We start from the raw sequence: 17509 nt of genomic DNA on the forward strand, positions 1-17509 counted from the left end.
TATCGCACTTCGAAGTTGTGCTGCTGAAGAGCTAAACTCCACCTAAGTAGGCGGCCGTTCTTTGAGGATATGCTTTGCAGCCACGTTAAGGGGCAGTGGTCAGTCTCTATAGTAAACTTTGACCCGGCAACGTAGCAGGCGAGCTTCTGTACAGCCCAAATGAGGCATGCACACTCCTTTTCTGATGTGCTGTACGCTTCTTCTCTAGTGCTCAATTTGCGACTAATGTACAGAATGGGTCGCTCTTGCCCATTCGAGTCGGTCTGACAAAGCACGGCTCCCAAACCTCGGTCGCTGGCATCGCACTGAATGACAAAAGGCTTCGAAAAATCGGGCGCTGTGAGAACAGGTCTTTGACTCAACACCCTTTTCAAACTTTCGAACGCGGCCTCTTTCTTGGCGTCCCACTGAATGATCACGGGCTCTGTTTTTCGCAGACAATCTGTCAAGGGACTTGCAATCTCGGAATATTGCCTGACGTAATGCTGGTAATAACCAGTAAGCCCTAGAAAAGCCCTCATTTCTGTCTTAGTCTTCGGGCGACGATAGTCTGCCACGGCAGCTATTTTCAGTTCAGATGGTCGGCGTCTACCCCTTCCAACGCTATGCCCCAGGTAGGTGACTTCCGCGCAGCCCAAGTGACATTTCTCAGCTCTTACCGTGAGCCCTGCCGCCATCAACCTCTCCATTACCTTACGCAGGTGATCTATATGATCCTCCCACGTGTTTGAAAAAAATCGCTACATCATCTAGGTAAGGAAGAGCGAACTTCTCCAGTCCGTGTAGAACCCTGTCCATTAGGCGAGAAAAACAATAACGGGCATTCTTCAGCCCAAAGCTGAGCATCACTGGTCGGAATGTTCCTAACGGGGAAATAAAAGCCGCGTAGCGACTGGCACGCTCAGTAAGCGGAACTTGCCAGTATCCGCGAACAAGGTCTAAGGTTGAAATATACTTAGCCTGGGATACTGTCTCAACCCTTTCTTCGATGTTTGGTATTGGGTACGTCTGATCGACCGTTACCGAGTTTAAACGCCGGTAATCTATGCAAGGTCTTGGATCTTTGCCAGGGACTTCAACTAAAATCAATGGCGACGTGAAATCGCTTTCGGTTGGAATTATCACCCCTAATTCACACATCCGGCGAATTTCAGCCTCCATAATTTCCCTCTGCTTGGGAGAAACCCGGTACGCCTTGCATCGAATCGGCTTATCATCTGTCAACTCGATATCATGTTCTACCAAGTTTGTTTTGCCTGGTCTGTCTGAGAAGACGAGAGAGAAATCCTGGACTACTTGTTCCAAGTCGCTCTTTTGACTTTCGCTTAAACCGGGCTCTGCCTCGATTTTGGCGAGCAGGACACTGTCTGCCGCAGTGGTTCCCGTCATGACAGGTGGAATCTGAGGGGTTTCCTCCTCTGGGAGGTTAAGTGCCAGGTTCACCACCGCCTCTCGCTGAATGTAAGGCTTCATGAGGTTACTGTGGTACACTCTAGAGTGTTTTCTTCCAAGCTTCACCTCATAATTGGTGTCAGAAAGCTTGGACACCACTTTGGCTGGCCCTTCCCATTGAACATCGAGCTTTGTCTTTTTCGAAGGGCATAGCAACATGACTTCATCGCCCTCTTTGAAATTTCGCCTGCGAGCCGTCCTATCATAGCGTGCCTTGGCAAGCGTCTGCGCCGCTTTCATATTGCTTTCCACTATCTCTCGGGTCTTTCCCAGGCGTTCCAGCAATTGCAACACGTAAGAGACTACGTCAGGATTCTCGCCTTGACCCTCCCACGATTCTCGCAACAATCGTAGTGAACCTCTCAAGTTACGCCCGTACACAAGCTCTGCCGGACTGAAACCCGTGCTCTCGTGAGGAGCCGATCTGAGGGCAAACATTGCCGCAGGAATGCAACTTTCCCAATCACGTTTTTCTTCAAAACAAAGAGCCCTTAAAATTCTCTTCAAAACGGAGTGCATTCGCTCAACCGGATTCGACTGCGGAGGGTGAACCGAGCTATGCACGACCTTGATTCCACATCGCTCAAAGAACGTCGTCGTGAGACAACTAGTGAACACGCTTCCGTTGTCACTTTGGATCTCTGCTGGGAATCCGATCCGCGAGAAAATAGCCAGCAAAGCATCCACGACGCATGCAGCAGTTAGCTCTTTCAAGGGGATCACTTCTGAAAATTTAGTGGCTACGCACAGCGCGGTCAAGACGTAGCGGCAACCTGATTCCGACATTGGTAGCGGTCCAACGATATCAATAACTAGCCGCCGGAATGGCTCAGTAATTATCGGAACCAATTTCATCGGTGCCTTCCACTTGTCAGTGGACTTCCCAATTCTTTGGCATGTGTCACACGAGCGAACGTAGTCCTCTACCTCTTTCCAGCACCCGGGCCAGTAGTACTCTTGTACTAACCTTGCTTTAGTTTTTCGTATGCCCAAGTGGCCGGCCCAAGCGTTGCTATGTGCCAGGTCTACAATCTGCTTGCGATACTTCCGCGGGACCAACAATTGGTCGTATACTCTACCTCTACTGTCAGAGTATCGGCGGTACATTAGATCATCTTTTTCATAGAACGAAATGTTCTTTCTGGGGGCGCCTTGTTTGACACTCTCTAGCAGGGCGCTCAATGAAACATCTCCTTTCTGCTCGGCAACAAGTGTTACCTTGTCGAGCAGTGCGAGCTGCTTCCAGCTGTCGGACGCAGGTGACAATACTGAGCCTGCGCCCGGGTTTCCTCAGCAGGCGCCTCTGTGCTTTCAGTGCCCTCCCCTTGACTCTCATCGTCTGGAGCGCGGGGCTGAACAACAGGCGGAACAGCGTCGGGCTCAGCTGTCGCATTTACTGGCGCTTCTTTTGGCGGTGTGATTCCGAGCTTTCCTGAGAGTTCGCGAGCCCTCGAACGGGTTAACACCATGCAAGCTATGCTATTAGAGAACGACTGACCCCGTTCCTTCAGTATCTGCTCAGATTTATTCGAAAACAGATAGGGGAAATGATCAGGTAGGTTGGGAGAAATCGCCGCCTCTGTGCATACTTTCCCGAACGGGCCTTCTATTACCACCTTAGCCAGTGGCAGGCAGACACTCTGTTCTTCTACTACCTGCCGGATCCATGCGCATTCTCCCGTAAAATGTTCCGGAGAAACACAACGCGGATGCGCCACATCCATGGTGGCCGCAGAATCTCTCAACACTCTGCATTTCTTGCCATTAACAAGCAGCTCCTGCATGTACGGCTGTAAAAGCCTCATATTCTCATCAGAATCTGCAATGCTTGCAAAAGCGACTTTCTTTTTGCAGCTTCTAGCCAAGTGGCCCCGTTCCTTGCAGTTATAACATACAACTGGCCTGCGCGCCTCGAATGCTCTTGCGTTGTCATCAGGTGACTTTGACCTTTCCGCTGGATTCGGCGATTTTGCCTGGCCCTCCGTTCCGCTCCCCAGTGCCTGTGGAGGAGCTTTTTCAAGGTTTTTCGGAGGAGAAAATCTCCTTCCTTCGAGCCTGCGAGGAACAAAGTCCGTTCTGTCGCTTTTTTCCTGTTTTGCCAATTTCGGGCGTACATTTCGGCGAATGTTGTATTCTTCAGCCAGTTCGGCTGCTTTATCCAAACTTAGTTCCGTCATTCTATCCTGCACCCAGAATCTAACTTCCTCCGAGATTCCTCGATAGAATTGTTCTAGGCCAATGCACTCGACCACTTTGTCGTGATCTTCATATGCGCCTGCGCTCTTTAGCCATTGTCATATTAGCTCTGATCTCATACGCAAACTCCTGATGAGATTCTGTACCCTTCCTCGCGTTTCTAAAACGCTGCCGAAAGGCCTCAGTCGACAGACGGTATTTCCGCAACAGCGCCGCTTTAACTTTATCGTAGTCTTTAGCCTCGTCGTTGCTAAGGCGTGCGACTACCACGGAAGCCTCGCATGGAAGTACAGTCAACAGCTTTTGTGGCCATTCGTCCCTTTCGAAGCCGACCTTTTCGCATGTGCGTTCAAAGTTAACGAGAAAAAGTGCTATGTCCTCGCCCACCCTAAACGGCTGCAGAAGGTCCTTCATTTTGGACTGACCACCTGAAGAAACAGAGCGCCCCGTGGAAATACGAAGTGCCTCTATCTCGAGTTTCTTCAGCTGTAATTCATGCTCTCTTTGTTCTGCTTCCTTTTTTCTCTCCAGCTTCTTCTCTTCTAGTTTTTTTCTCTCTAGAACTGTTTCCCAAGCCTCGTCGGCTTCTTCCTCAGTCACCTCCTCTGCCCGCATTAGCTCTAGAATTGGCTTTTTGCGCTTTGTTGGGCCAACTGATATGCCCAACTCCTGGCAGATTTCAAGAAGGTCTCGGACTTTAAGCTTGTCCATCCTGACTTTGCACTCTGCGTCGTTTGCTCCCTGATAAATTTTGTGCTCAAACCACCCAATTCTTGGCCTGTGGCAACAAAATTTTCTGCAATAATTAAATTGCACCAAACTCGACTAACGACTCCCTGCGCTAGACAATCTGGCGAATCGAGAGACAAACACGCGGCACTCACCACACCAGGATAGCTGACGCCGGCTCATCCCACCGAGCTGCCATCCACTGTTGGGACTTGGTTAGCGACGCCATCGGCTCCTCCGGTATACCTCCGGTGTTGGTGCCGTGCTCGAAGAAGCGAGAGGCTCAGTTGAGAGGAGAAGAGAAAGAGACTTTATACAAGAGGTTACATGTTCCAGGTTCACAGTGAGAGAGAGCTCGCATACGATGGAGCTCGGTATATCTACCGAAAAAGTTCCCCAGGTCCCCACACAGAGTCCCTAGGAACGCACGTCACATCACGTAACTGTGGGAGAGAGTCCAGAGGAACGCCCACGGTCAAAGGGCAGCTTGACGCGGGTTAAAATTTACGAAGTGTCTAAAGGTACGTCCGACGTATCCATTCGATTCTCGTAAAGATACGGCGGACGTCGATATACAGGCTCATGGCTATATGCACGTCGAACGCGGCCACATTCCGCTTGCTACGCGTGAATGATCCTCTATGATATCAGCTAGCCGCGACTCTCGATGAGGTGCTACGAAGAATGCATCCGTTCTAACATAGATCACGGTCTTCACTTAGGGTTGTGTACGGCAAGCATCGCTGTCACGCACATAGCTGCAGGCGATGCTACGTACTGCGCCAGCTCCACCAGCTGGCATCGAGATACGCACATTCACGAGCAGCTTTCGCTTCGCACTAAACTATCACCTCGATCTGCCCGTAATGCGAGCGAGCTATTCCTAGCATTTACGCTGTCTTAGGTCCTGCATCGACCTCCGAAGTTCTAGCGCCGGCACAACACACACACACACACCTCCCCGTGCAGAACATTCGGCAGTCCAAAGTATGTATGTGAAATGGCATTATGCTCGTTCCTCACATGCAGACCGAGGAAACAGGATGTTTCTAGCTAAATTCTTCGTTTAAGTTCTACCTCAAAGCCGTGGCAGAAGACATGCCGAATCTACTAGAGGCCTGCGCTGCTACCACTGCTACTGCGGCGAGCTGCACATCGACTCGTCGAGGCAAAGACCGACTGCACCGCACCGCTAGAGCTAGAGTGCACAACCGGAAAGCCGGAAGCGCGAATGATCCGAATCCCCTGTGAACAGCAATGTTCTTTGGTATTTAGGGGAAGACTAGACTAAAGTGCTTAGCCTGCATCTTTTTCTTGACGTTTAATTTTGCGTACATGTAGTTTAAACCCCCGCATGCTCGAGGTTAGCGTGATCCGACTGAACGGCCGCGCAGCTTTGAAACGATCGGGATCGATATGCATGCATCGCCGGACTTAGGTACGCGGTAGAAAATGTGCGCTGCACATTTCGTTGCAGAAGCTGACTCTTGGAATTTTGCAGAGTGCGCCATGCAAGTGATCGCTGCTACAACCACGCATCCATGTTCCAACGGCTGGCCTACCCCGAGGCGCATAAATATTCAACCGTGGACGTATCAACGATCGAAGAGATGACAGATTTTCACAATATTGGGCGCGAAATCGATAGTTACCAGTGCTCAGTGTTAGAGAAATTCTGCCTTGATCATGCGCAATTCAGTGTTTCAGGTGTGGTCAGTAGCTATAAGTTTGAACAGTTCGCCTGTCAAGTCAGCGGCGCCAGCGATGGACCGACGGAGCGATTTTCCACGCTACACCGCTGTCTTGCTAGAAAGCCTACCTAGGCGGCGTTTGACATTCAGCTGCTTTTTGTGGGCCCCGTAATTGAAAGCAACGCCTTCAGAAATGCGTTAAATGTTCAAAAATGTATTCTCTTCAACAGTTTCACTCCAGGCTGTCAAACCAGGCGGACAATGATAAAACAGTTGAGCACTCCAGCCTTTAGAAATCTGTAGAATCGCCTTCAGTTTGTAAAATTATTGGAATAGGCCACTTTCCGATCGCTGGGACATAGACCCTCATGATAGCGCTTTCACGTGAATAAGGACCACACCAGACCGAAAGCTTGTCTCATATAGCATAGCTAACCAAGGTATACCTTACAGCATTGTGTTGATTTTTTTATGGTGCATAAGCGACTAATGCTGCCATGCACCAAGAACAAGGTTTAATGTATTTATTTTGTGTGTAATGACTAAAATGTTCTTTAGGATGTAGCTTGTTCAGGAACATTTTAGGAAACCAAAAATGCAGGAAATTTGCACGTCTCTCCTAGGATCATGCTGGGATGGAAAGGGATCTGTTGCAAAATTGTACAAAATGTTTCCTCTTATTTTCTCGACTCTGGCGCAAGTGTAAGATATGGTTCATTGTTAGTTCATCTCCACACTCCTTGCATATTGGTTTGTCCTATTTCATGAGTATGAAGCTGTGTGTGAGGTGTGGGTATGTGTTTTGTGAAGATGACCTAAAATGGCCTCCATGTTGTGTTTTTGAATACTGCATGGTTTCCATTCCTTAATGACAGGTTTGACAAGAATAGTTTGTAGTTTATTTCAATGTTTCAAAAATCCTGCCATTTCACTCTCACTTTTCTTTGTACAAGCTTCTTGGTATCTTCATGCAGCATATTCACCCTCTGTAATTTAGCATTGCGTCAAGGTAACCTGGTTATTTCTTTTCATCACCTTTCAAGACAACTGTCCCGATTTCATAAAGTATAGGGTTTCTGACGACAGGAACTCCTTGGAAGTCATAGAAATAAATGAGATCCACAATCATGAGCTATCTAGGGTATGCATATACATGTCCATCGCTCAGTGGAATGGTGTCAGTACGCTGTTAGAACAGGTCTTGTGGTAACAACAACCATTGTCTGAGGTGGTCCTTTAATGGACATTGAAATGCTATGTAACTACAGGTACTGATAGAACTCTTGATCATGTTATGTGATGATGCAATCCTTGCATGCATATAGGTATACATTTCAGAATCTGCAGTGCACCACTTGACCATTTACCACCAGTTTCTGTGAAAATGTATTTTTCATGCATGTTAACCAGTATTTAACAGATGACCCCTGTGCACAAGCCAAAAGTGCCACGAGCCAAATGTCACGAGGCCACACGACATGGCAGGAGCTGTTAAGTCAAGCTTACAAAGTTGTATTTGAAATATGTTCTGGGACGTTTCAGCTCCAATTAAGAAAGGTTGAGGCTTACAGAGGTCTATGCCAGGTTGTCTATCACCTAACAGGGCAGCCTACGACCGTATGCTAATGAGTATATCTGAGATAACAGAGACATGAATTAAGGAATTAGTAAATATGTTTGTAGCAAAGGGCATGTAAATTAACAGGAATCCACAGTGGGATCTGCAGACAAGAACCATTAACGCTGGCACACCATACCCTTTACAGGTGGAGATTAGGAGTCTCCCTAATTTTTTTTTCTGCTCAAAGCTTGTCTTTCCTTCATTCTTCCAGATGAGGAAGATGTGAAAATGATAGCATCGAAAATTCCAGAGACCATCGCTAACAAGGATGCTGATCCCAACAGCGTAAAAAGGAATTTCAGAAAAGATGGGTGACTAGTAATGCTGGCAACAGTTGAAGCTAAGTGGAAAGGCATGAAATTGAAATGCAACATATGCAGAGATATGTTGCGAGACGACCAGTCTGTGGTGTGCGACATCTGTCTCCGTTAGTTTCATCAAGTGATTGGCCAAAGCAGATGGGGCTTGTGGTTTTGTGATAAGTGCAGTGTAGTAGCATAGATGCAACCTTGCCCATTAATAATTGGAGTGGAGTAAGTGCATTGTTTTGTTTTTGTAAGATGTTCATGGTTTTCATGCAAACATTATGAGAATTTTTTTCCTCGAGAGTGTTTGCTGAAATGTGAATATAATGTGCAATAAAACTAGTGTTTTCTTGCTATTTACTTTTCCTTGTATACATTAGTTCTGTGAAGAAAACCACAGGCTAGAAGGAAATGTAATGGCATGCATTTTGATACTTGGCCCCGTTGTGCTGGCTCAGTAGTTAGTGCTTGGCTGCTGAACCCAAAGATGCAGATTTGGTTCCAGCCAGAGCAGGAGCATTTCAATAGAGGCGAAACAATAGGCCGTCATGCACCGTGCGGTGTCAGTGCATGTAAATGAACCCCAGGTGGTCGAAATTATACCGGAGCCCTCAACTATCGTGTTCCTCATAGCCGTAGTTATTTTGGGATGCTAAACCAGATATATATCACATCATACTCTGAGTAAGATGCTATTCATGGTCAGTTAATCATACACTAAACGATCAATTTTTTTCTGCATGGTACAGCAGCTGTTGTACAATTCTACTTTAGCCTTCATGAAGAATATCACACTGGCTCCACATGGCCTTCTGTTGACCCTTGATATGCGTCACAATCACACACCCGAGTATGTATTTGTCTAAGGGCACCTATGCATGCAAGGAGGGGACCATTACTTTCCATTTGTCCGAACTGATATGCACGATCCACATCATTTCTGTAATTCAACTGCCTGCTATTTGAACTGTCCAGCATTGATGCAAGTTTCAAAGAACTGCAATTAGCAAATTAATCCAAGCAGGAAACCATGCCAAGAACTGCTTTGGTTTCATCTTTAACAACTGTTTGAGAACTAAAATTAGCCAAATGTTGCAAAACATAGATGAGAGGTTACAAAATCTAAAAAACAATGCAGCCTACCTGTGGCATGTAGGGTTTCACATTATAAAGTGACCTATGTAGCTATGAAAAATACAGTAGTGGAGAGCTCCAGACTAATTTGACTGCCCGGGCTTTGTACTTTGCGTTGACATCTTGCAGAAAACAGAAGCATTTGCATTTCGCCTGCACCAAAGTGCGACTGCCATCACTGGCATTAAACATCACGACCTTGGGGCAAGTAGCCGAACGTGCCACTGAGATGTCGCAGCGTCTACGTACATGCTATACACGTCAACCTTTCTAGCATTAAAGCTGTCACATGCATGGCAGATATTCATGTTCAGCTTTGGACTGACAAGTTCAAAAGTGTACTATTTGTGTTTTTCTAGCATGAAAAACAAAGGAAACTAAGAAAAAACGAAAAAAAAATGAACATATGTTGAAAAAGCACTAGCTATTAACACATAAAGCATATTCGTTCTTTTATTAATGATAAAGTGGCCTTCAACAATAGTACAAAGCCTGAACATTTAGGAAGGTGCTGTGCGAGGCAGCTATTTTACAGAAACCTGAACCATTTCACCTGTAGTAATGCGCATCCCAGCGGTGTGGGCTGGGCACTTATTTTTCGGTCCACTAGCTCCAACATGCGAAAACTGCATCATGTGCATTCCCATTTTCCGAGTTTTGAGCTCTGTAGTGCAGGCTAACAAATTGCCGATGACTTATTTTCGTCTGATTGTTGCACAGCGCGTGTAAATAAATTATCATTGCACCTAATAAACACTGACATGCACGTGCAACATCGCCGATCATAAACGGTCACACTGATGTCCGTCCGGACATCGGCGCACTCATCACAGCACTCTTCGTAGTCTCACACAGCACTCTAGTAGGACGCAATCCGTACATCACAGCATCTCACGGTAAGCACAAACCACACCTCCAACAAACACGAATGACGCGATGCTTGGGCTAGAGACACGCCGGCGGCACCCAGCTTTTTTAGCGACTACGTAGAACTTGCAGCACCAAACCTCAATGCGAGCAGAAAGCGATGCGTTACGTGACGCATCTCATCACAGACAGAAGTGAGGAAACTTTGAAGAATCAAAACTACATAACTACATAACGACCGTCGTAGACGTTAATCCACATGATAACGAGGACCAAATGAGCGGACGTGCGGGCCGCGGGCTGGCTGTCAACACCGCGATTACATGCGCTTGCGCTGGTCGTGCTTGCGACCCTGCCGCGGTCCAACTCACGTAAACCTATCATCATGCCATCAAGTAGTATATCACCCATTCTAGGCACTATTCTTTCCACTGTACTATTCTTTGTAATTTCACATTTCTCGCATGCAGTAGTACATACTTCCTGCACCTCGCACGTACACCTCATACCAACTTCGATTTGGCTACATATGGCTACCGTGTTGTTGCTACAACCACATCTGGGGATCTCGGATCCGTCCGGCTTTCCCGACGGATCCCAAGGCCCATATCGGAGAAAAATGCGTTGGGTCCGTCGGAAGAACCCTACCGATCGGGTCCGTCCGCCGTACCTCTGAAAAATATTTCCCGGATCCGTCCGTCGTATCCCGAAGTAAAACGCACCGGGTCCGTCGGACGTACCTTTAAGACCATTGATCGGGTCCGTCGGACGTACCTTTAGCCACAGCCTAAAATTTATGACCGCGGCGGAAGCGGCCGCTCCTTGGAGGTGGTATCCGAAACCCTTGGAAAGGGCTGCGCCGCCGGCTCCGTCCGCTCCGCTTCACGGCAAATGGCCCCGGAGTCGCGTCTCGGCCGCGGCGCGAAGTGACGAAAACCGAGCAGTTAGACAGCACCGCGTAAACGCAGTTCTTGTAAGATCGGCGCCAACTGCTCTGTGTGTTTCTCTTTTTGGGCGGAGAAGGCGCAGACAGTCATAAATTCCCGATACACGTCGAAACAAGGACCGAAGAGAATGCGTGGCACAGGAAGTCGTTCACTGTGGCCTCTTCGAAAGGCACTTGGCCAGATGTCCCTTTGAAGCCGCCGTCCGGACGCAACACCACTTATGTTGGTTCTGCCAATACCGGACTTCAGCGGCGGCGCTCAAGTCAGGCCGTGGTTGTGCTATAGTATGCACAGTGGAGAGGCTTCGACGACGAAAATTAAAAACGAAAGAGGTCGGCGATTTTCGGCCACCAATCCGAAAACTTGACAGTATTAAAGGGACAATATACTCAACTAAACACACAATCGGCATGGTCGGTGTCCCTCATTTTGCAGGATACAAACTAAGAGATGTACAGAGTCGCCTAGTCTGCTGCATTGTTTCGCTCGCGAAAGTTGATGATTATTAGATACTAATTAACTTTCTGATTATTTGCTTGAGGAACAATGTGCCAATAAAAAGGTTGCATTTCCATGTCTCAAAAAAAAAAGCTAGCCAACCTTGTTTTCACCATGCTTCATAGCATTTATATATATATATATATATATATATATATATATATATATATATCGATACATTACTGTCGAAAGCGATATACTTCGCGCAATAAAAAAAAAGCTTTCTCGTGATAGCTGCGTCACATCAATGCTGAGAGAAAAGTAAAAATATGCGAATTGGTGTACAGGAAATGAAAGGCGCAGTATCTGTCACACTTGTTCTGTGGACACCTGAACCGTGCAGTAAGGGAAGGGAGGAAGGTGGGAACGAAAGAAGAAGTGCTTAGTCGAGGGCTACAGAATAATTTCTACCGCCTAGGGATCTTTAGCGTACACCGACATAGCCCAGCACAAGGACGCATTTGCGTTTCGCCTCTATCTAAAGGCGGTCGTCGCAGTCGGGTTCGAACCACGAAACTCCGGTTTAGTAGCCGAGCGTCTTAGCCACTGTGCCACCGCGGCGAGTCCGAGACGCATCCCAGGTAACAAAATCCGCTTTTCTCTGCAGCGCTCTCTTGGATGAATCTTTGCGTGCGCACTGGGTGAGTGTTTTAATGTAGTAGCTGGTCACGTGACAGTTTTCTTTGTAGACAAACAAATATAGCTACGTTAATCGCGTATGATGGAAACAACGTAGTTAACCGTTTTTCAAAGCGATCTGCAACTTTTGCATTGATACTTTTCTCTTCAAGCCAACAAATAATTAGTTAGCGAATTAGTCTTTACTCGTCGTGATAACGTGCCGATATGGTCACTGTGTGTGTGCTTGCACAAGTGCATATACGTGCGTCGCCTCGCGCCGTGTCCGGCCGCGGGCATCATATGAAGTTAGACGCCCCTTTTCTCTGTAAAGACTTTGGAGAGCTATAAAAATTATCTTACCTTAAATTTGATTACTTGAAATAATTAATCAGTCGTTTCCATGAGAAATTAACATTTGTGCCAGAACTTCAAGTAAAACATGAATCACCACCCTGCAAGAAGCAAAAGGTGTCAATAATAATAAGGCACAACTATTGCACCTAATTTTGATGCCATGCGCTCAAGTTAACATGCGTGTCATGCAGGGCACCCCGCAAAGCTCGTAGGGAAACGTTATTGAAATAATTCCTCTCTATTCCAAAACTATGTTTGCTGTATATTTAAGGTCTCTTGTCTTTTATTTTTGTTTTGTGCAGAATTCGGAGGGGAAAACCGGACGGTATATTTGGGTTCAAATTCGGGAACAAATGTGGTTATTGAGAAAATATTTCCGTAATTAAGCTTTCTTGAATTCTCTTTTGCAAGAAAATACGTTTACAGAAACTCTAATTCTCGTGCAAAGCGCAAAATGCGCCGTTTTTTTTTTTCTGAATATTTATACAGCATAGAAATCGCAGACAACTGTAGGGAAATTAGGGACTCGTTATTACATGCGTACAAAGGAAGAGTCAGTGAAACCAAGAAAAGCATGAGGAAATGTATCCATCTTTTCAGTTGTTATTATTTTTTGCTGTTATTGGAAATTAATACTGCAATTTTTTTTTATCCCTGAATGCCAATTTATTACAAAGTAGGAGAAAAATCAACCGCATGCTGTTGGTGAGGTGGATCGCGGGATGTGGTTTTCTTTCTTTATTTTTTATAATCATATAACGATCAGGATATAAGATGGTGACAGTATTAATTTCCTGTCGACATAACTAATTAATAACAATTAACAATTATTTCTTAGCTTACCATAAGAATCTCTATGCAGCCTTTCCGCGTGCTTGCAGAACTTGCCGCCTAAATGCACGCTAAAAGCAGGCATTAAACACCACAGCGGCCAATAAACATGGGAGTCTTAGACATTGTTTTCCTGTGACAGCGCTTGATACAGTGATCACGATTAAATGTCTTGCCAGTACCAATGTTTTCGACTCTCGTTTCTTAAATGTATTTCTTAGGGCGATTGCTTTAAAAGCCCCGTTCTCCACAAAATCCAGCGTCGTGAGCGTTGCGAGAAAAAAATAAAATATGACGAGCATTAATCTGGAAGGTGGCAGTTGGCAGGTGACGTGGTCATGCGTTGGTTGGCCGTCAGGTTGTGTGACGTCACAAAATCACATGACATGGCCGAGTGGGGAGATTACAGGTGCCGCCACAGTCTTGTAGTCTTCAAAAGTGGTAAGGTCTTAAAGTCGAGTTTCATAGTTAAAATAAGGTTGAGTCTAGTAATTTGGTTCAACATGTCTTCAAGCATTCGTGGCATAATTGCTGTAACCCTGTAATTGGCGGTGGTTGTCGCGCGCTGTTAAAAAGTGATCAGTGATCAGCCTAATCAGCCAATGTGGAACAGTGTAAGCCAGCAGTGTTGGATTTTTTTGGACGGGCTTAGTCTTAATTGACTGTTCGAACGTTCTTTGCCACGAGATTAGTCTTAAGCGTCCAGAAATGGTCAAGATTGACTTACAGCTACGTGCTAATCTGGACAACATTACAGGTTTCACGCCGAGTCGTGACTGTGTGTGGCGCCTTAAGTTAAAATGCATGAATTGTGGAGAAGAAACGACTTCTTGGCAGACGGTCGAGGCGGCCAACAAAACTGCTATGAGGGGGAGACGTGCAAATGCCAACTTGGTCCTGAAGTGCAGGCTGTGCAGCAGGGAAAACAGCATCGATATTCTGAATGACAAGTTACAGACCTACAGCGCCGATAATGCATCCAGCTTTGCTACCGTTGCCGTATTCGAGTGCCGTGGAGCTGAACCAGTTGCGTTCGATGCCAGAGATGGCTTCAGCGCTGAAGCAACGGGAAGCGGAACTGTGTTTGTAGACGTCGAGTTCGAGGACAATCAGTGGGCTGATTATGATGAGAAAGGGGAACAAGCTGTTGGAATCTACGACCTGGAGTTCTGTTTCACGAAGATCAAGTGACAAGTTTGCCTCTGCTCGCCGTGGTATCCCTGTCCAGTCCCCTAATGCCGAGCAAGGAGCGCGGGCGGTGAGCCAAGAGAGACATCAGAGTTCGCATCTGAAAGAAACGTTGCATCGTTTTGTGTCCTTTTGTTTGTTTGTTCCTTTTTTTTTTGAGAAATGTTACTGCTTTGTTGACTCTCTGCCGACTTTGAGATTGTCAGAAGTGGTGTACTGGTTTAAAAGTGAGAGTGTGTTGTGTGTCCATTAAAAAATTTTTTCTACTTTTTTTTTTTACTGCTACTGCATTTCTCACTGACATGCACATACTTCATTGCCATTGTACTCATTGTTCTTCACATAGCACATGGGGCGGCCATGCTTGATTTGCAGCTTGATCTTTGTGTAAAAATTGCTGATAAGTAGTTTAATGTTACTAATTACAATGCAGCATGCCCAAATATTTAAACATGCCCACATACAGCACCTCTTTGCATGCTTGCAGTCTGTGAAGGAATGACCAGATATTCACAGGAAGTGAGGAAAAACTCTGTAGGGGAAATTATAAGTGTTGATCAAATATTTAAGTAGGCCGTAGCATATATCAAGGATCTTGCTTCAGCTTGGTCATTGCATCATTGAATGGCTCAGCCAGCATTTACATCACAATCTGTGAGAAGGAAAGAAAAAAGAAAAAGTGGAAGAGGAAGGGAGACATACCAATGCCTTGAAGTGCCAGAAGAGTATGCTCTGTCTGCCTATCTGCAGCTGGCATAGAAATGTGTTCAGGGAAGAAGTTGCACATTAAAAGGAATGCCAGGAAAAACTGGACATAAGATAAGTTTGTACTGAAAGGTTTTGTCGTAGCATCAATCCATTGTGCAGCAAAGCAGTTGTCTGCAAAACGTGCATGTGTTTTCAAATCAACACTGTGACACAGCCGTTCTTTGTGCAGTGTTCAGGGTGGTGCCATACCATTTCGCTTCCCATTCTGCATCCATCTGCTGGTCAAGTTGAAGGCTAGTTTGCAATAAGGATTCGAACCAATGACATATGTACCTCTTATTGTATGCCATTACTTGTACAATTAAGTGTAGGTGTCCGCAGAGGAGTGAGACACTGTACCTTCCTTTCCTTAAAAACCAACTTAAACAAAAAATATATATTAAAAATCTTCTAGAATGAAAAGGCAGTGTTAAAAGCACTATAACATTTACTCTAAAGGCAAAGCTTGAATTTCCCCCAAACAAACCCTGCCTAGCTTCTTGTACCTCAGTAGTAGCTTGTACTTGACCATAACTTTTTTGCAATGGGTGGAAGCTGCAAGTGCACTGCTTCAGTGCATTCATAAGCTGGTCACACAGGTCTGGGATCCATTGCCTTGTTTGCAGGGTCATAGCCAGTGGAGTTGTTTTGGTGTTGGAACACGCCACCGAAATTTTCCGATTGCTATATCCTTCTCCTGCTTTAGGATTTTTTTTTTTCAACCAGCGACGTATAACGTCCACCCAAAAAAAATTTCGGGCTGTGTTACTACTTGTTTGCATAACTCCTAATTCATTGTCAGCAAGGTATAGGCGTGAAATTTTTTAAGGGGCTGAGGCTAAGTCTGATGGTTTATTGCTCTCAGTACTAGCACCGTTAAGGGGCACAAGGCCCCTTTACACGATGATGTCCCTGCTTGAAGTACAGACAGTTCTTAGCCAGCAACAGCTGTGGCCAGGAGAGACATTTCATGTGCACTCCTGGATGCCTACTGGTAAAATAAATTCCTGCAAAATCTTCTGCCATCATAATGTCACAATTTTGCATTTAAAAGAAATCGCTTCAGTGGAAGAGAAAGCCTCAAATTAAGGCAGTTTTTCTATTACCTGTGCCGGCAAACCATGCTCTCCGAAGTTGCCTTACCGACTTCTGCGAGGGACACTGCCCAGCCTTGTCAATGGGGGTTAATATTCATCATTAGCTGGCTGGCACACATAGTACTTAGTAGGCATCCAGGAGGTGGTGGGCACACCGGCCTCTCCTGACGATAGCTGTTGCTGCAAAAATGAACACTCTGTGCTTAGAGGGGCAGGTTCACTTTGTAGAGGAACCATGTGCCCCTTTAGAAGTGATAATGTTGGGAGCAACAAAGCATCAAACTCTGTACTTTAATGACTTGCAAGTTCCAAGTACAACATATTTCAGATACAACACAGACACTTTGGCACAATACTTCTAGTAATTTGTTGACAATGGAGTGGGAGCTATGTAAACAAGACAATGGCACCTAGATTTGTATGACCAACTCGTGAATGCATTGAAGTGAACTTGTAGCTTCTATTCCACTGCAAAGGAGTTGAGGCCATGTATAGGCCACCACTATGGTACAGAAAGCTCAGCACGGCTCGTGCAACTTCATAGCAGGATTTTCCAGTTTGGACCAGAAGTATTTTTTTTGTGCTTGTTCTCGCTCTTTGATACATTATTTGGACTGCTGCCACTGCAACCAATCAGCCACATGCCTGCCATTAGCGAGTTCACAAAACTAGCATTGAGCATGCCACATTGTAAAGCACCAGTGAGTCCAACAAATATTGCACTCTTTATGCAGTGTACATTTCAGGAAAATAAATGTAAGAAAAAAATTGTATCAGGCCCATTAGAATGGCTATGCTATGGGCTACACAGGCAACAGGTGTGCTATGCAGGAAAAGCGCAGCTATGTGTTAGAGAAGGCTTCCAAGTTTAGACACACACAAAATCAAAGCTGATGCATGGGTCGAGCATTTATCACTATCGAAAGAATCTCAAACAAGGCCAATGTAATGTGCAGCAACTGTTCGAGGAAGCCATTCATGCCTATCACACTTCACTTATTGACAGAATAGAAAGTTTCCAGCAACAAATAGGCATAAGGCAGCCATTTACATAGCGAATAGCACTTCAATGGAAAAAACAAGCAAAAAGAACACGGACAGAGAAAGAAGGCACACAAAGCGCTATGTGTAGCACCGTGTGTGGCTTCTTTCTCTGCCAGTGTCCTTTTAATGCGACAACGTTAAAGGCCCCGTTCACCGAAAAATCCGGCGCCAGCACCAGTATTGAGTG

General features: G+C 45.8%; 2 protein-coding genes and 1 pseudogene across 2 annotated transcripts in view; all 3 read left to right on the top strand.

The window, feature by feature from the left end:
* Positions 1–17509, top strand: part of LOC146205249 (organic cation transporter protein-like) — a 79383-nt gene that overhangs the window by 23328 nt on the left and 38546 nt on the right. The window lies entirely within an intron of this gene.
* LOC146205251 (organic cation transporter protein-like) overlaps positions 1–17509 on the top strand; it is a 199655-nt gene that overhangs the window by 2282 nt on the left and 179864 nt on the right. The gene's annotated exons all lie outside the window — the stretch shown is intronic.
* LOC146205252 (CXXC motif containing zinc binding protein pseudogene) lies at positions 13100–14701 on the top strand (annotated as a pseudogene).

The sequence above is a fragment of the Amblyomma maculatum genome, chromosome 1 (genome assembly GCF_055883805.1).
Source record: "Amblyomma maculatum isolate TAMU_Amacu chromosome 1, ASM5588380v1, whole genome shotgun sequence".
NCBI lineage: Eukaryota > Metazoa > Arthropoda > Arachnida > Ixodida > Ixodidae > Amblyomma > Amblyomma maculatum.